We start from the raw sequence: 20,288 nt of genomic DNA, 5'->3' as shown, positions 1-20,288 counted from the left end.
TTTTCAGCGAAACCTGAAGAAATATATTAATGCGACTAATTTTTAAATGTTATGCATTGATGTATCTTAATAATGCTTTTTATTTTATTCAAAAATATTAAGTAGTTTATTTTTTATTTAATTTCAATCACTGCCGCACGCGACATGTCGCATGCGACATTTTGTTCCATCATACTTTTTATGTTTATTTTTTTACTTTTTATGTAATTAGACATGCAAAAGATGATTATAAATGATTTTTAATATATTCAATATATTTATTTTCACAACCAAAATTATAAACTTAACAAAATATCTTCAATAAAGAAAAACAAAAATAAGTATATCCATCTTATATACTATGTAAAAACAAAGAATGGAAACTAACTTAACTGAGAATAGTATTACTAATGTCAAATAAAGTTCTTTTAATGGAATATGCAGTCCTAGCTGCTTCTAACTGTTAGCCATCGCACCAAAACGAATGCAACTGGGATATACCTGGAATATATTTCACTTCCTTCCATTTTTCGTCCAACTTATAATGAAGAGACAAATTTTCAATTTGAGCAGATGGCATAAAATACATTTTAATTCCATTTGTGTTGTTTTGTGCACATTGATAAAACGATAGTGCATCTGGTAAAACAACGTTTTTAGATTTTGTTATTTGCCACACTTTTCTTTTAATGACGGCTCCAACTCCATCAACGGCTCCCTTTCCGTGAGAACTAGCAAAAAAATTCCATTCCATATATATACATCCAATTTGTTTAATAATGTCATTCAAGCTTGTCAAAATGTATTTATTTTTAAATTGAGCGCAGCTTCCATCAGAAAATATTAAAATCTTTGAAAAATGCCCATCATTTTTTTAATTTCGATTAAAAGGTTTAAAACAAAAACAAATACGTCGTGTTTATTATGCGTAAGTTTATCGCTTATAACTGCAAACGACTGAGAAGCACCAGTGAACCAAGCTACGCAAGTAAAAATTGTTACCTGGCGGTAGCTGAAATGAGCACTTTGTATTTCGTTTTGGTGCGTCAACCTATAATTCTCGGCAAAATCAATTTGAAGAACGAGCTCGGAAGGCTTTAAGTTAATTTTTGTTTCTTGAAAATATTTTTGCTGAGCTCTTTTTACAAAAAAATGGGTTTTAAATGATGGTAAATTAGTTTCCGTTTCAGTGACTAACTCAGATAAAGTTGAAGTTGTATTTGACAGAGCTATGTGGTTATCTATTTTACGCCATTGTTGCCAGTTGACTTCATCTTCCATATTAGCCAAATATGCAAGAGGAATAAATTGATCTTTTAAATCTGTTCGGCACTTCTTACAGTTACTTGTCATGCAATATTCATTCTGAATATCGCAGCAAACTGCTTTAAGAAATGTTTCAAAATCTCTGGGAAAGGATGGAATACTTTTCGAGCAGCTTTCCAAAAGAAAGCCGAAATTTGCATGATACATGCAAACACACATATTGTGCGGCATTTTATTCACTAACTGGACATGGCGAGGTCTCATTTTAAAAAAAGTTGATTTGCCTACCTCTTCACTGGGAAAATCTTTTTTAAACAACTCATATGATTCAGACACCGTCATTAACATAAAGCGCTTAGCTACTAATTTGCCTTCAATTATAATGGTGTCTTTCTTTCCCGAAGCTTGCACACTAATATTATCATTCTGATAAAAAGCATTGATGGCATTAATTAGGCTTTCTGGCACGGTTCTGCTGGATTGGTTAACGTTTTTCTTTTCTTCAAACTGCTTACATTTTTTTACCAGGACTTCAAGAACTTTTAGCCTTCTGTGCATGTCTTTTGGCATCGCTTTCTCCACTTTTTTAACAGCTTTCGCCAAGGTTTGTCTACATTCGTAAGGTGCGTTTTGGCTTTGACGTGCATATGACATTCCATTTTCTAAGAGTTTTTGGCGCCTCTCTCGTTGTTGTATGCGATTATATTTCCGTTTTTCTTGAATTATATCTTCTTTGCCTTCAGCCAGTGCTCTCCACGTCTGTCTAGCTTTCCGCATTCTTTCCTTGTTTTTTAATTTATAGTTTTGTAATTTTGTTTCATCATCCTTTAACTTTTCTCTCCGCCGTTTACAGTTCGCCTTATTTTTCTCGCCGCCGTTTTTACTAATCTACATTCAAAAATTTTATATTTTCTATTTACATATACTAATAAAGATATTTTCGAACGAAAATTTATTTTGAATGTGTACATTTTACACTTACGATGTCGCACGCTACAAGCTTTAAATAAGTAAAAAGAGCAAAGCGCTGATTATTTTCCAGCAAAGTTTTGTTTATTTAATTCGCAATAAAAATATCTATTTGTTACTAATATTTGATGCAAATTGTACAAATACCTTCGACTCACTGATAACAAATGTTATTTTTCAATGTCGCACGCGAGATCGAGTTATACGGTAAATCAAAGAAAAAATTTACCGTAATTGGCAATCGCATCGTTCCTTTTACATTTTTCTTATATTCTTTACATATAAACCGAGATTTAAAAAAGCAAATGTCACGGCATAATATATCTCATCAAGATCATTAATCAAAACAAAACATGCAACAGAAATGTTAAAACTTTTGCACTGGTTCGACTTTGCATTCGAATATTTCAAAATGTGGTATGTACAAATGTAAAATTTGTTTATATTAGTTACATTTGATAGATTCACTATAAAAATATGTTAAAACAACATAATTTTATAGACTTTGAATTTTTTGGCTTCGGTTGACATTTCTGTGGAAATGCCGATATACATACATACCTAACCAATTATGCATGTACGCTGAATAACTGATGATTTAATGGAATAGTTAAGGTATTATTAAAAAACGGTTATGTGCAAAATTTTAGTAAACTAAATATCTTTAAAACTCAGGGACTTTTTTGTAAAATAGTTAAAATTAATTTTTTATCAGAACATTTGTCGAAAAAAAGGTGCTTTGATACCACTCTCGAAATATTCCGACTAAAAGAAGGAGCATCATTAAAAGTAGTAAATCAGGGTTTTTACACACTTCTAGAGACAAATTTTTTGAAGCATTTTGCAGGTATATGTAATTTTATAAGGAATAGCATAGTTATAGAAAGATTTAGATCGTTTCGACGTATTTTCCAAATGTGCCTTCAATTAAGGTGTTTTTGAAATAAAAATTACGCTCAAGATCGCAGAATATTTTATCTTTAAAAGTTAGTTTATTTTGAAAGCACACCTCTTGCTAAGGTATCAAATTATTCGTACCCTGCAAAATATTGTGCGACTAATCTCTAAAGAGAGTATTCCGAGATTACTCTCAATCGGGTACAATTGGGCATTAATTAGTCCCAACTAGTCTCATAAGGGTACTAATGGAGGTCAATTAGTCTCGACTCAGCCCTTATGGGTATAATTGGAGATCAATTAGTCCCCAACTCATCTCTAACGGGCTCTATTAACAATTTACTGATATGTACGCACTTAGTCAGTGAAATTTCATGTGCGGCGTTGGCATACAGGGAGAGTATTCGCCTAACGGGGTGAGCACTCCGGTTCGAATCTCAGCTGGCGCAAATTTTTATTTTTATTTTTTGAAAGTGACTAGTCGCTTTTTATACTCGTTCGGGTATAAAGGTGAACAATTAGTCTCTTCATAGGACATTCTCGAACAAAAGCGAACAGTTCATTCCATATAAAGAGATCAAAAGTGGTATTAGTCGCATGCTCCTTTGCGATTGCTCCCGGAGTCATCCCGGATTAGTCAAAATTTTTGCAGGATAATTGTTTGTAGAGTACAATACATACTTAAAAAGTTCTTAAAATTAAATGCTTCAAAACCTATACGCAATAAACCGAAAATTTTGAAATGTGGAGCTACAGACTTTGAGTTACTTGTCATTTCGTTATTTTTTAATGGACACTTTTCTTACCTACTACATATGAAGTGTACACATAAGTGCTAAATGCCCATTTAATTTCAAACCAGAAATGCCCATTTAAAAGCAAACTGATTGATCAGAGACGTTGTTTTGCTTTATAACTCCTCCAATTAAACAGGTTAAAATTTAGTATAGGTTCAATTTAACATATAGCACGCATACAATTTATTATTCAGATATGAAGTTAGAGTTATAGCGCAAAAACACATATCTGAGTAATCAGTTGTATTGGAGGTATATGTTAATGTGAACCTATTTCGATAATTTTATGAAATAATTAAGGTAATATTAAAAAACTATTGTGTGGAAAATTTTAGTAAAATAACTTCAAAACTGAGGGAGTTATTTATAAAATAGTAAAAATTTTATCAAATTTTCAAGTACCGTTATCTCGAAAACCGGAGCCGATCTGGTAAAACGGGGCATGCCATTGAATTTAGAACGTCCCAATTAAGTGAGTTCAACTTTGAAAATCTTTGCTCAAAGTTTACAACTTGAACAGCGTAATTTGAACCCAGCTTATTCTTTTGTTTTCTATTTCATGTTTATTCCTCTTGATGAAAATGAATTACACTTATATTAATCGATTTACTAAGAGATTATGAATAAAATGATATACATATAAAACATAGGTGTGCTTACAAATTTAAAAATTAAAATTTTTATTTTGAAAGTGTACCTATTTTTTAGATTTGCCCATATATACAACGTGGCGCAAAAGTATTGTTATGATGTGAATGTGCCTTAATTTTTGCAAATGGAGTCAAATGTCATTGTTCTTTGACATCTATGACATATTAAATAAAATATTGTATGGGGGAAAAATCTGTTACTTTCATATTTTAAATCAAAATAAAACCAACAACGAACTGTTTCTGATTAAATATTAATTGATTTTAATGCTCCGTAATTTGGCTTTTTTTAAAGAATGTTTAAGAAAGGAAAACCTCACAGGATTCGCAGAGTTTTGCATATTTTTACATGTACGTATGTACTCTGAAGATTTTTCCGACACCAGTATTCCAAGCGCACCTAATCTTTTGGTCAACCAAAGGACGGTAGTGACTTCAGATTTCGTATGATTTATTTAACTCAAAAGTCGTATGAATGTCACGTCCGACATCATGGAAAAACCCAAAAACCGTAAGCAAACAAATTAATGGAAAGGCTCAAAGCCAGTTTTATTGGCCTTTTTTTTAAACCCGAAAGACTTAGCCTACTGCAATGCTTGAATGGAGTAGCGAAATGCTTGTCGGGAAGTCGGAAAGCCACCAAAACATCAAGCTATCTACGAAGAAAATTGATTGTTAAATAAAGTTGTACTAGGAAAGAATGTTACTCATTACGAATTTTCATTTGAACGTTTCAAACTTTATTTATCAATAAATTTTCTTCGTTGATAGCTCGATGTTTTTGTAAAAGAACAAGCTTTAACATAAATCAAAACAATTAAAAAAAAATCTTATATTTTCTAATTTTTTCCCTATTGAAGTGCTGTTTGCAGCTCTCAAGAAAAAACACAAGAAATATTTTTCATTATTTCTTTTGGTTGAAAACACACTTTGATTTTGCTTTAAATTTTCTTGAATAAGTCATTTCTTATCTATTGTGCTTCAATGACCGGTTACTTGTAACCGAAATCAGCTGTAAATCGTTCTATCGCCAAAAACTACTTAGGCTCACTTGCAGAACAGCAGGTTGTCTATTAAACTCGAACTTTACCGGCTAAATTGATAAATTGGCTAGCACAATCAATGGTTAGAAGTATTTAGCTCAGCAATTTTCGAAGGTTAACTTGCTAGCTCTACATATCGCACACCGTCTGCAAAAGAGTCAGAACTCAAAATTTGGCAGTTTTTAGATTATGCGCTAAAAATGTACACAGAGCTTTTATTTACCTTTCAGCAAAAGCGGGAGAAAATTTTTGTTATAATTTGTTAAAAAAAAACCTAAGGTAAAGTCGCCCTTGCCCATATGATTATCATGTGCTGAGAAATAGTTTTTCGCATTTTCCGACAAGCGTATTACTTTGAGTTGTGACTATTTTGAAGACGGTGTGCGATATGTAATTTCTGTCAGTAACAAGAATAAATAATTGAGATTTCAAATATATTTTTGAAAACATACATATGTACATACATACATACATATTAACATATTAATTTTTCCGCCTTCAGCTCTGAGGTTGCGGTAAAAAATATATGCGATTAAAATTCACCAACCGTGTTCATTTTATATGAGAAGTGCAAACAACCCTTAAGGTTTGTATTTTATTCTTTCACAATGCAAAGTTAAAATGAAAATAACTTGCGAAAATGATCTTAAGTTTACGTGTTTCGCCGTTTTTTGTGTAATTTTAGCGTCGCTACAGTGTTATTAACAACGAGTACAAAGTATGTTCGACAATTTTCTTTTATATAAAAGATACTGCCGCAAAAAAATAGCCTGAAGTCAAAAAGGATTTTTAGCAGCTTGAAATTGGCACTTCATTATACTAGAATTTAATTTGTAGTCCACGAATTTGCATACCTAAATACTCTGATTAAGAAGTTTGAAATTTTGGTGAAAATTTGCGGAATTTTTATAAATTTTGTACATAGTTTGACTTGAAAAAAATATTAAACATTAAATAAACAAAATAACAAGTAATTTTTAGCAAAAAAAACCGACTTTAACTTTCGTTATAAATATATATATATATATAAATATATATCTCATCATCCTCTAATCGGATCTTAACCAGATTAGTATGGGACCACCTCTGAGAGACTACCTTTCCGATGCAAAAAGAATTATCGAAATCGGTTGACGTGGTTCAAAGTTATGCGGTAACATACATAAAAAAAAAAAAAATCCGATGAACTGATAACCTTCTCCTTTTTTGGAAGTCGGTTAAAAATAGTCCAAACTGGTCAAAACATCGCACTCCCATCATCTCGTTGAAAACTGTACATAACTATGCTTTCCGCAATGAAATCAGATCAAGATGCACTAAATGTACGGGTCCTGAAAATATTTTAAAGATATTAAAACACCAAATTTTACAAGTTAAGTACGTTTTCATATCACATCAAGACTATGTATACCAATTAACAAGTAAAATAATTCACAATATTTTAGCTTTAAATATGAAAGTGCTATGAAAGTTTAAAACATCGATTCCATAGTGTAAAGTTAGTCATAAAATCTCAACAAATTAAAGAAAGATATATCTTCTTCTTCTTTTTTTGCGCTGAAACCACGTAAGCGATTTTAGCCGAGTTCAACAAAGCAAGCCAGTCGTTTCTTTTCTATGCCAAATGACGAAAATTGGAAGCCAAGTCCTTCTCCATCACAGTGGTCTTTCTATCATAGTGGGGGCCTGCCTCTGCCTCTGCTACCACCTGTAGGTTCCGATTTGAATATTATCAGCGCTAAAGCGGCGGTGTCCGTTCGAACGACATAACCAAGCCGCTGCATTTTAGTTGTAAAGCTCATACAGCTCATCGGTCCATTGTCTGCGGTACTCGCCGTCGCCAATGCGTAAAGGCCCGTAGATCGGATGTTGCCTTTGTCCATGCTTTTCCGGCATATACCAGCACGGGCATGATGAGTACTTAGAGAGGACTTTCCTTCTGAATTACTTAATCTCAGTTAGTCTAGACCTAACTTAATTTAACTTACCGTAAGAAATCATCAATGATTACTCAACACGTCAACTTAAGCCAAGAGCGTAAATATTTTGTTTTTCAATTTTCTTTTTCTGCTGTTTAACAGTTCGCTGGCTAAAATGCCACATCAAAAACATTCATGCATAAAAAGGTTTACTTTCATTTATTTTTAAGAAATACAAAAACGAGGATCTGGCAAGCCTGCTTCTCTCACCGCTCTCAATTTCCGTAAGGCCGTAACTTAAGAACATAAAATCTACAGGTTCTTAAGTTTCGTACGGTAAGTTAAATTTTAATTAACCGCCAATACAGTTTCTCATATAACAGGTTGGTCAAAATATTAAGTTAAGTTAAGTTACGGAAATTAAGTCTAGACTAACTGAACTTTTACTCAGTCCAAAGTAGCACTTGTAGGCAAGAGTAATTCTGCGTTGGATTTCGATACCTACACTGAGCCAAAAGCACAATGGTTTTTTAACCAAGTTATGGTTTGATTTTCTCATGGTCAATTAGCCGATTTTAAGAAATGTGGTTCAAGTTGAACATTTGAAAACAAATTCATATGTATGGCAGTGGCTGAACGAGCAGAGGTGCTTGCTGTTATTTGTTGGTTTCCAGCAGTGTCGTCAGCGCGATGCATAATTTTTATTTTTTTCTGTTTTTGGATTTTCTTAATTGCGAAAAAGCCTCTGTGAAGTGCAGAACCAAATCAAACGACGAAGAAAATTGATTGAAGTTGAACATTGGAAGACACATTTATAAAGCAGCTGTAGCTGAGTGTGTAGAGATGCTTGCTGTTATTTGCTAATCCCGTCAGAGGCAACATTTTAGAATGATAATAAACATTTTTGTTTTGTATCTCCGGGTTATGAAAAAGCATCTTTGAAGTGCAGAACATAAACTCATTCAAACGAAAAATCGCCAAACAAAAGTTTGGTTAATGTAAACAAAATTGTGGTTAATTGTGATAATATTAACCAAAAATCACGTTGATTCCTTTTCAAGTTTCATGACCAAAAAATACAATAAAACTATTAACAGTTAAGATAGGGTTTTTTAAGAAAAGAGTAAAGCATAATAAGTATAAAGTTTTTTTTATAAATATCAGTTCTGCAGCTCTCACTATCTTCTCCAACAGCAGATTAAAGAAATCACATGAAAGGGCGTTGCCCTGTCTGAAACCCCGTTTGGTAGCAAACGGTTCGGAGAGGTTTTTCCCAATTCTGACGGAAAATTACTAAAACTGCGACGCTGCTCTAGAGGCTTTCTATTAATTACCACTTATTCCATCTTTTCTTTTTCTTTTATTTATTTAATGTTTATATTTTTGTTTCTATAAAAGTCTGGCACTTTACCTAACCAGCGCCATATAAATCCATATTTCAAACTTCGTACAAAAATTATGAAAATTCAACAAACTTTAACAATTGCACCCAAAAATTTTAAACTTTTTATTCAGAATTTTCAGAGCAGTTTTGTAGCTCATTAAATTTTAGTAGGTTAAAGTGCAAATTTCAAGACGCTAGAAAATCGCATTGATTTTTAATAATTTGTTTGGCTGACGGTGTTGTGCATTTTCTTCCATATAAAGTATGCTCGAGAATTTCGTTTGTATGGGAGAAAATACCTACAATACGTATATCAGTTTTAAAATTGTAATTATGTAAAAAAGTTCTATAAAATCAGTTATTCCGTGATTTCATTTTTATTAAAATATTTTTTGAGTCTTTTAGAAAGCCCCACAAAAGTTTAGCTTCCCTATGCATCACTTTCGGAGTAATTGTGTTTTGTTTACAACTACCAAATAATCTATTCGCGTCAGCTGATTGAAAAATAAAAAAAATATTAAAATCCAAAAGCGAAACGATGAATCTCCAAATTTTTAATTTGCTACGAGACCCCCGTTTTGTCCGAGGTCTACCTGTACACTATTTTTATGTTACTATTATTTATTTCATGTAAATCTAAATATCATGTTTCATATCAAAATGGATAAAACCATTTTTCGCAGGGGTCGGTAAATTTATATTTCTCTTAATGCTGTTACTTTTGCTTAAATAGTTTTAAACCATCATATAAGATTAATTTCCCACACCACAAATCGATTTTATTAGTTAATTATTTTTGTCCAGCTAAAACGTCACCTTTGCCTTGTGTGCGCTTTTACAAAAAAAATATAAACATTAAATGAACAAAAGAAAAATAGCCAAAACTAGTCAAAATGTCACTTGACTGAATCAGCGTTCCACAAGTGTATGTATGTATGTATATATGTTTATATACATAGAAGAAAACTAAAAAACTTTATTTTTATGAATGTTTTCAAATTTCGTAGAAAACCCTCATTCCGACCACTTAAAGATCATTTTCGTTTTCAAAATAGATATTTTATTTAGATACATCCGAATTTTAATTGTTTTTACACCTTAAAATTTTATTTGTATTAGTATGTATATTAAAGTGTGACATCAAAAACTCCAAACTAAAAGTTCAATGCGTTATTTTTTTATGCCGACGGATTTAAATATATTTCAGTTAAAACTGTGCGTATTTTTTACAGTTACTAGAATTTTTATAACTAAAACTCATGCGGTTCTTAACAGCTTGTGCACTTGACCGAGAAACTAAATTAGATATCTACGTGGTTTCGAATTCGATTTACGAGCGATTCTAAAACAGCGCATGCGTGAGAAATACAAAAGAGAAGAGTGTAGTATTTTGACTGCAGATTTATACTACAATATACATTGGAGGCGGAGTCAGTTGGAGTAAAGAAAGTGATCCAATAGCAAATTCAAAATGGAGATTTTACGAAAGAAAGAAGACCCCAACTTCTCTATGACCCACTAGGGAGTTTAACATTTAGAGCCCGCAGTACATTGCACGACTGGCAGAGGAAATTGATTGGAGGAGAGCAATGAAGCGAGCATAACGTGGGATTGTATGTGAATATATATTTATATTGTATAGTATGTGTATGTGTATTTGCAGTAGAACATTTAGATAGATGGAGCCTTGGGGTTATGCGCTGTAAAGGAGGTCGAGGGCCACAGTTTCATACAACGGGAAAATGGTTTTTGCGCTGAGGAAAGGCAACCAGCTCTGCGAAATTTTGGTAGCTCGGACTACATAAATATTTCACAAACGTGCCATGTATTGTAGGAGTCCCCCGCTTTGGAGCGTTTGGGCGACGTATGTACATATGTATGCATGTCGTGTAAGTACGCAGACAGACGTGCTGCTGTTGCCTGGCTTCTGTTGCGATATGGATGGCGATATCGCTTGCAGGCAACATACGTGTGTATTCGCAACAACATGTGTGATGTGTGGCAATCCGTATGGACGATCTCTTGGCGTGCACATATGTAAACCACATACGATACGACGTAAGTAAACAGACTGAATTTGTATACTTGCCACATTTTTGTTATTCGTATGTATGGATGTGTGTTGGTTGCTTGGTTGCCGGAGGAGCTGGCATTATCAATTTGTTTTATGTGCGCTTTTTTGGCGCTCTAACAACAATGGCTGCCATTTGACAAGTAAGCTTCGCACAGTGTTTTTGGGTAAGGATGGAAATTTGAAATATGGATTTTTGTGATTACTTTATGGCATCGAACCTGTGATCTACTAAATGGAAGCTCGCAGAACTGCTTTTGTTGTAACAAAACTTATCCCCCAAATTAACTAATAGTCATCTTCCATACTTGACTCTTCCACCTGAAGTTCCAAAAGAAGCGATGTTGCGTAAGCCATTTGCACTTGCTGGGCAGGTGTCAGCGATTTCTGAATCTATATTTGCAATCCCGTACGAGCCCGGACTAGTCAGAAGCAGTCAGATTTTACTGGATCCCGTACTCGGTTTTCTGACTATTGAGAGGGCAAAAAAGAAAGTAAATAAGGTCCTCTCTCTGTCAGAAGCTACCAGTTTTAGTCCGAAGATTTTTTGCTGGTAAATTCTGGTAAATGTGGCAAACGATCAGCTGTAGTGTGTTTGGCAACCAAATTGTAAACAAAAGATTATTGCACTCTGCTAATTCGTGTTGAAAAGTATTTAATTACTTGTTTAAGTGGATTCTAATGAATTTGAAAGTATTCTTGGTTATTTACATGTGTGAGCTGAGTGTGTTTACATACAAAATAAGCAAAAATTTGCAACCAAAATTTGGAATCGACAGAAGTTACCATTTTTTACTGGAAAGCGATCCCGTACTTTTCAATGTTACTCTTTCGCTCTGAGCGAATTTTTATTTTTTGACAGTTTTACTAGTTTTGTAAAATTTTAGCCTGCCGTGCCCGTCCAGTTTAAGTTGGAGTGGTTGGTTTTGCGTAGGGAGCTTTGGCGGTACGGACAGCTGCGTTTTGGCATCTCTGATGATTAGGGAAATGCGTATCGCTGCCCCTCACAGACCACACCAAGACAACATAGTTCTACAGACCAGGCAGAATTTTGTAAGTAGTAGGAAGGAAGGTCTTCTTGGCTTTCCCCTAGGTGCTGCCGGCAAGTGACATTCTTGCTCCGTCGACCTCTACGCTCAGTTCGAGCTTCAATTCCTTCATCCCGGTGGTGATCCAAGGCGGATTCATATAAGGTGATGTTGCTAGAACAGCTGATTTGATTCGCCTCGGTACACAGACGTAAAAATTTCTAATGAGTGAGTGAGAAAGTGCGAGTTTTGAAATTTTCTTTTCCCCTTCTTCCTTGAGCGAAGAGTAGCTGAAATTTAACATTTGTATACTACCACTACCACCTTATATGAATTCGAATTGTGGTGATCAAAGTGGCTGTTCACTTGACGGTTGATATTTGTAAGTTTTCTAGCATGAAGTAGCGCTCAAGGTCGCTGTTTATCACTGTGCAGAGCTTATCAATGTCAACTTCGGTGGCGTGAATAGAATAGTCACCGGCGTATGAGACAATCGAAACTCCCAAACGGTGGCTAAACTTTGAAAAGGAAGCGAGATATATTTTATTCTACTAGGTTTTATGGTCTTCTCTTTGAATATCTACGGCCGATGGCTGCCTACGGCATAGATAGGTGACGAGACATCGTTTTGTATGAGTGGATCGTAATGTAACTTCACAGCTACAGCTGTTGCCATACCGGCAACTATCCTGAAAAATAGTACCTATGCATTAAGAAGAAATACTATTTCATAAATTTTTTATTCTTTTCTTATTTCTGTTTCTCGTTTTATTTGTTTTTCTTACCATTTGTGTCAGTTAGTTTTCGTTGAGACTTTTTATACAAGAATGAGTAAATTCAGGAAGGCCTGGAAAAGCAAGGATTTTTGGTTGTCCATTCACCAGGAAGTAAACGATGTAGAGAACAAAGGTGGCGCCCATCTCGGTACCGCTATTACGTTCTCAGTGATTGCAAAATTTCTTCTTCTTCCATTCTTGCTCGCGTTTTGGTATTTTTCTCGCAACTGCACCAATGCGACATCACATAAAAATTATTCTCAAAAATCCTCTCTGATGCACCAGTTGCAATGGCCGATTGGGCAAAGCACTGGCATGCCATTAAATTTTTATTTAATTTTCTTTAAATTTTTGAATTTTACTTTGCTGAAAATCAAAATACATATACATGCATAAATATATGTACTTTTTAAATTTCATAAAATTTTTTGAAACTTGTTTTATTTTTTCTTATTTTAATTTTTTTCTTTTCAATGTAATTTTTACATTTTATTATTTTAAAAGGAAAAAAAAATTTTATTAAAATTTTAGGAAAAAATTATTTTAACTTTTAGATTCTATTGCTTTAAAAAGAAACAAATCTTTTTCGATTCAATTCTTAGGAAGTGATTTTATTTTTTTTCTTCTTTTTTGATTAATTATTTTTAATTAAAGATTAAAAAGAAAACTATTTTTTTCATTTTAATTAATTTTAATTAAATTTTTCAATTATTTTTTGATTTTAAAGAAAAATATATATGGAAGTCTTTTTCAAGATGGCGGACAGATGTTTTGTAAGTTTTCAGCGATTTATACAAAATTATCTGTAGGCGTGAGGAGAGCGTTCCCAAGAACTCCCGAAATAGTGTTTTAGTCGAATTTATTTCATTATTTGAATCTTTTTTCGACGATTTTTGACGAAATTTGTTTTTTGCATTTTTTCCCTCGTATATTTTTTAATATCATTAAATTTTAAGAAAACTTCTTGCTAAAAGACAAACAAAAAACGCTCAGACTTCCCCATTGGCAGATCTTTCGATTAGTCCTTCGAAATACTTAAAAGAGCTTTCAAGATAGTCGCCAGAATTGACAATTATCTTACGAAAGGCTTTTGTGGGCGTGGCCTCATTTATATTACTCATTTTACGGCGAGGCTCGTACTCATTGCTAATCCTTTTCCTTTTGTTTTTAATATCCTTCTATTTTTGTTGTTACTACTTACTAGTCAATATTTATTCTGCAACTTATTTTATTTTCATTTATTATTAAATTTTCGTTTAGTTCTACTTCCGTTTTTTTTTTAATTTTTCCTCTTTCATTTTTAAACCCCGCTTATCGTAAAATAAAACACTGTTTGCACCGAAGATGAAACCTCTCTCTCCTCTTGAAAGTAGTATGAATGAACACACGCTAGTCCTTGTAAGGCAAAGTTTTTCACTTTGCAAAAACGAGACTGTAACAATTTCGTGGGGATATTAAAGGGTTTTAGTTTATTTGCATGAGTGGAACATGTTGCTTTTAGGCGAGCAATGTGTTTCCACAAATGTTAGGGACACACACATACATGGTATGCAATACAGAGCACGCAAAACCTTTTACGAGTATTTGGTTAAGTATCCTTGCCATACTCATATGTATGTGCATATGTATGTATGTATGAGTTTACAAAAGTCTTTAGTCGTGTCCATTGATAGCCATTGATTGTTTCTTACGTTTTTGCTTCCGTTTCGAAACACTTCTCTTACCACGAGAACGTTCAACAAACTGACATTTGTATGTATGTAAATAAGCTCTTCATTTACGCCCCCTTCCCTGCTGCTTGTTTGCTTATCTATGATTTATGTCATGTTTCTTTTGATTGATGTCCTGTTTCGTCCTGCCGGTCCACTGCGCTCTGGCATCAAGTTGACAGTTATGTACTGGTTTTGGTTGAGCTAAAAATGTATGTTTGCCTCGAGCATTATTGCTTAGCAGATTTGTTTTGCGTTCGTTTTCTCTTTCTTTAGTAGAATTATTTTCGAGAAAATTTATGCAGAATTACTTAATACATAGTGCGTACTTCATGCACATAAAGTGTATTGTAGGAGGATGAATACTTCAATTTCATATAACTTTATATACTTTTGTACTTTGAGTCATGCTTACTGATTTTTATTTGATGAATGACGCGATTTGTTTGGATATAATTTATGAAAAATGCAAGTCTTGCGAATTCATATTTATCGGGAATTTGATTTTTACTAATATTTCTCCTTTGTTTATTGACTTAGTTGACGGTAACGATTATGTTGTATCGATGGTTGGGGATATTTAATAAACATGTATTGCGTTAAAACATTAAAATTAATGACAAGGGACTGTACAAGGCGAATTAAAATAAGGTGATAGCAGGAGTACAAAAACAAAAATTTACATGTATTTTGTTTTTGCTTTGGCGGCACAAACTGTCAAAATCTGTAAGAGTGTGTTTAGAAATTCAAACAAAACTTTTCAATTTGATATCAGAAGCCCCGCGGCGAAACACATACACAAAATCAGCTGAGCTAGTAACACCACCTTATATAAATTCGCCTTGGGACTGTAGAACCTGTAACTCGTTTCTGTAACCATTCTCTACCAAGGCAAATTCATATATGAATTCGCCGCTTTGTTCTCTACTTCTAATGAGTAGTGGAGAATAACGTATATTCTCTACCAGTAGAGAAATAAGCGGTAGAGAAGAGTTACAGAAACCTTTGGACTTGAAATAATTAAAGCAACATTGACGAGTATCGATTAATTGGTTCATGGAAGCCTTATTTTTTAACCGACTTCCAAAAGAGGAGGAGGTTATCAGTTCGTCGGAATATTTTTTTATTTATTTTATTTTTATTTTTTTTTTTATGTATGTTACCGCATAACTTTGGACCACGTCAACCGATTTCGATAATTCTTTTTGCATCGGAAAGGTAGTGTCTCAGAGGTGGTCCCCCCAGGTTGAGATCCGATCAGTGGATCATGAGATATATATATATATATTTTTTTTATATGGGAGTTGAAGTCGGTTTTTTTTTTTGCTAAAAATTACTTGTCTTATTTAGCCCTGCAACCGTCTATGCGATTTTAGCCGAGCTAAAAAAAAACACGACAGTAGCTAGCGCTGCTAGCTATATCGTCCCCTGAGACCAAGTTTAAGCTAGACAATGAATGCAAGATGGAGCTACGCTCAGCGTGTCAGTCATTGTCTAACTCTCATGTCCGAGTTCCCGGCCATAGGAATATAGAAGGCAACAAGAGAGCAGACGAATTGGCCAAGGCGGAAGCTTGTTCAGATGAATCGGTAGCGGTGGTACTGGGATACCCCCTCAGACAAGTACAAGCAGAGGTACACTTGCTCTTTCTGAAACTGGCAAGGAGGAGGTGGTCAGAGATTCAGGCTTGCAAGATAGCACGTGAGCTTTGGCCTGACTAAAGCTGGAGCAGAGCAGGAGCACCAGAGCTGCTAAGTAGGTATAGGGTAGATGTTTTTAGGATTGTAGCGACTATCACCGGCCACTGGTCGCTAGGAAAGCATGCCTATAGAATAGGACTCCCATACAACGATACATGCCGCAGCTGCCGAATAGAGGGCAGCGAGGAAACGATATTCCGTTTCCTGTGTGAATGCCCAGGGCTGGATTCCTTAAGGCATAAAGCTTTTGGGAAACACACAATTCGGCAGTTAGCGGATTTATCTAGGGCTACAATAAGCGATATGCACAAATTTATAAGCGGGTCAAAGTAGTTTGTTTTAACTGCACAAATGCTTGACAGGTAGGCTACGGTAGAATAAAATTGTCCGCGAGAAGTGCAACAAAATGGTGCTACTATGCGCTAATTGATTCCTGAGGACAACTTGGAAGGCACTACAACCAACCAACCAACCAATATGAGCGTATACTCAATAACCGGTGTGTAACTATTTCTACTGGGAACGAACTACGCATGTCCGGAATTTCTTCAGTTCATTTTACGTATTTCATGCAAAATAAATTAACTTTACCAAAACCCAGATAATTTCGACAACAAGTTTTTTTTTTATTAAAACTAAAATTCAAAAACTGTATATGGTCGTACACAAAGAAGCGATGGTATTTTGTCCAGTTTTAGGTTTTTCTTTTGTTGATTTAATGTTTATAGTTTTTTTTTTTTAATTTTATAACCAAATACATTCACGTTTTAAACTTCGTACAAAAGGAATACAAACCAAACTCAGTCGAAGTCCAGCCACTTGATGAAATCATCTAGGTACGCAAAAATAATTTATATTTTCTTTGGCCTTTTGTGCTTTATGTTAGTTTTGTTTTTAAGTTTATCTTTTTCTTTTAATGTAATTCGATTTGCCTTTTTGTCGAAATTTGTTGTATTCTAAGTGTTTTTGTATTTAGAGTCCCTGAAGATGGCTTTTGTTGAGAGCCGAAATATCGGACACTTGTAAAACAAAAATAAAAACTTGACCTCAGGCTCGAAAAGAAACCGGAAAAAACATCTATAACTAAAGGTCGATTAAATAAATTCTTGCATATATTCTTACAAAAATTATAAAAACTAACCAAACTTTAAAAATTACACCCAAAACTTTTAAACTTCTTATTCAGAATTTTTCGAACAGTTCTATGTATGCAGTGTTATAGCCCATTAAATTTAAGTAGGTAAAAGCGGAAATTTCAATACGCTAGGAATCCGCTTGATTTGTAATAATTTTTTTGGCTGACAGTGCTAGGCATTTTCTTCCATAACGAATGCACTATCCTAAGATAAAACGTGAGTCAATTGAACCTCTACGTGGCTTCTCAAATTTTTTTTATAAATAATCTTCAATATGGACCACACTAAAATGTAATTTTCTTATACAATTTCGTACGTGTCCCACCCATGCCAGAGGAAATCGTTTTTTTTTTTTTAAATAAACCCTACAAAAACATTTTGGCGAAAGTTCGAAAACTACCTTCGCTATCCAGTACGCATATCGAACTGAGAACGAACTCATAACCAACCTTGGTTTTCCAACGTTAAGAGTAAATTTGAAATACACTCGAAATGGGTTCGAAAAAAAAATTAAAACCATAGTAAAAAGAGAGAAAGTGAAATCCAGCTTATTCTCGAAGGAAAAGAGAAGACAATCGCTCTCTCACAATAAAATTTCGATTCGATAATGGGCTGGATTTCGAATTCATAATGTAGCGAAGCTGGAGTGTAAGCTGTAAGCTGGAGAATGGCTTAGTTCTCGAATTGAATACTAACCTATTGCACATTCGTTATCGAAGGTAAGACTCGAAAAAAAAGATTGGTTTTCCAATCATTTTCGAATTGCTAACCAAGCCCAATGTTTACTAAGAAGCAATAATTTTTGTTGCATTTTTTGCTTTGTTAGTATTCGTGTTTCTTTTTTTTACCGTAAGACATCAAGTTCACACAGAAAAGTGAAATAAATTCGCAGAGTTTCCGTAAAATATATCTGCTCCGAAAACCAGGTTCTTTTTTTCCCCATCCGTGATAGAAGAAATATCTCAGATTTTGCCCATATAAAAGTAGCTTGGAATTTTTTTCCTATTTGTTAATAACTTATATACATAATCGTGAATTAGGTGTAGCTTTATCAAAATGAAGAATGGTTGAGTACTTATACTTAATTTTAAAAAAGAAAGTACATTTTTACTGTACAAATGTCCCACCCGTGACGGGGGAATACCCCATGTATTATTGAAAGTCTCCTGAAGAGGACCAGAGTTTTCCGATAGAAAAACATTGATTGTCAAGAATTCTATACCATTTCTACAAAAAGTTGTTTTTCCCCATATGGTAAACCTCTAAATATTTTTTGATTTCAAAATAAAAAAATAGCGGTATACTTTCTCGATATAAAACAATCCTAGGGGGTGATAGCATTAAAATTCCGACTTTACTCTTTTTTTTGGACCACCCTAATGTACATACATATCGAGCCCTAACTGCTAAATATATGAAGGCGAAATTTTTTTCTAATTTTATTTTTGATGCAGAAATGTTCCTTGATCGTTAGACCAAGGCACATTGAACAGGTAGTGTCCGTATTAACAGCTGATTTGATTTTTTTTTTTTTTTCAATTTATTTGGTCTCGAAAATGTCAAATATTTTTAATTTCTTCTCACAAAAATTCTAAATTGTTAAAATCTATTTGCATGTGAAACCTTTTTCCATACAAAACAAGCGATTGAATAGCAGCTTTTGGAACGCTCGCCCAACTCAGCAGCGCAACCGCTGATTACTGGGCCTTGCAAAGGATGGATTAATGCTTCGAAAAGCCAACAAATTTGCTAAGAAAGAAAGTTTAAACAATTTTCATTTTTTCCAATTTAAATTTTATATTTTTTATATTTTTGAATTTCACATGGCACGCTTTTTAACACTTTCGATACCAGACGCAGCAACAAAATACACGCAAATGTTGCATTTCCTGTAATGCTACTACCTGTTTGATATGCTTTGATCTAGTTCTATTTCTGCATTAAAAAAAAATAAAAAAATCGCTTACATCGTTTTGGCGGTTAGGGCTCGACATGTACTTAGTTTCTCAATTAATATTACAAATTTATGTATGTACATCCAAATGCTTCCACGAAAGCATAAAATTCTTAAAAAAAAATTTTCATTAAAAAAAAAAATGGAATTAAAAAAGTAGTTAAAAAATCTCCGCTGCGGACAGGACTCGAACCTGTGCGGGTAGAACCCAATGGATTTCAAGTCCATCTCCTTAACCACTCGGACACCGCAGCTGTTATAATACCGCTGGCAAAGTGCACACAAGAGTATATCCACAAATAATAAGAGAGCCATATCAAAAGAGAGTGAAAAGAGAATAGTGTGTGCGTCTGTGCGCTATAGCTTATACAATGGTGTGCGCCAGCAGAGGAAAGTACTAACAAGAAAAATGCTGTGGTTGACTGACGCCTCAATTGTTGGCATTTGCTGTTCGGCAGCATTTTGTTCGTGATGTTAAACTGGTTGTGCTTACATATAAATTTGTACATAAATACATATCTATGTACGTGCACATTTAATATAATCAAAAACCATGGTTTAGTTTCTATATTTTGCGTTAATTTTTGGTAATTGGGAACATATGTATGTACCTATGTAAGTACATAATAGGGATAGGTAGTGGGGTGTTGAAATTCGATTTTTTTCCGAATCTCGAACATTGCCCAAGCATTCGATTCGAAATTTTAGTGCTGCAAATTCGATTTGATTCAAATTTTTTCGAATTTTCCAAATTTTTTTTTAATTGAAACTTCTTAATCGAGTTCGGAGATGTTTGCGTTAAATATTTAACACCATGTCGTAAAATCTGTATCGTTCGTTTGATTTTCAAAAAAGGAGGTAGCTGTCAAATGAAAGGGCTTGCCTGTAGATGTGTAATATGGTTTTAGTTTTGTGCCATATGTAAGAAAATCAAAATCAAATAATTTAATAAGTTAAATAAAGTACCCCAATATGGGTATCAACCGAAATGGTTTTGAATAAACTTTATT

General features: G+C 33.9%; 1 protein-coding gene and 1 non-coding gene across 2 annotated transcripts in view; both read right to left on the bottom strand.

Annotated features, from left to right (window-relative positions):
* Positions 1-20,288, bottom strand: part of LOC118746017 (DNA polymerase epsilon subunit 2) — a 181,648-nt gene that overhangs the window by 88,867 nt on the left and 72,493 nt on the right. The gene's annotated exons all lie outside the window — the stretch shown is intronic.
* Positions 19,451-19,532, bottom strand: Trnas-uga. Its single transcript has one exon. It is a non-coding gene; the product is annotated as a tRNA-Ser (tRNA).

The sequence above is a fragment of the Rhagoletis pomonella genome, unplaced genomic scaffold (assembly GCF_013731165.1).
Source record: "Rhagoletis pomonella isolate Grant_MI unplaced genomic scaffold, Rhpom_1.0 Rhpom_scaffold_00010, whole genome shotgun sequence".
Lineage (NCBI taxonomy): Eukaryota > Metazoa > Arthropoda > Insecta > Diptera > Tephritidae > Rhagoletis > Rhagoletis pomonella.
This window is presented reverse-complemented; position numbering and strand designations above follow the sequence as displayed.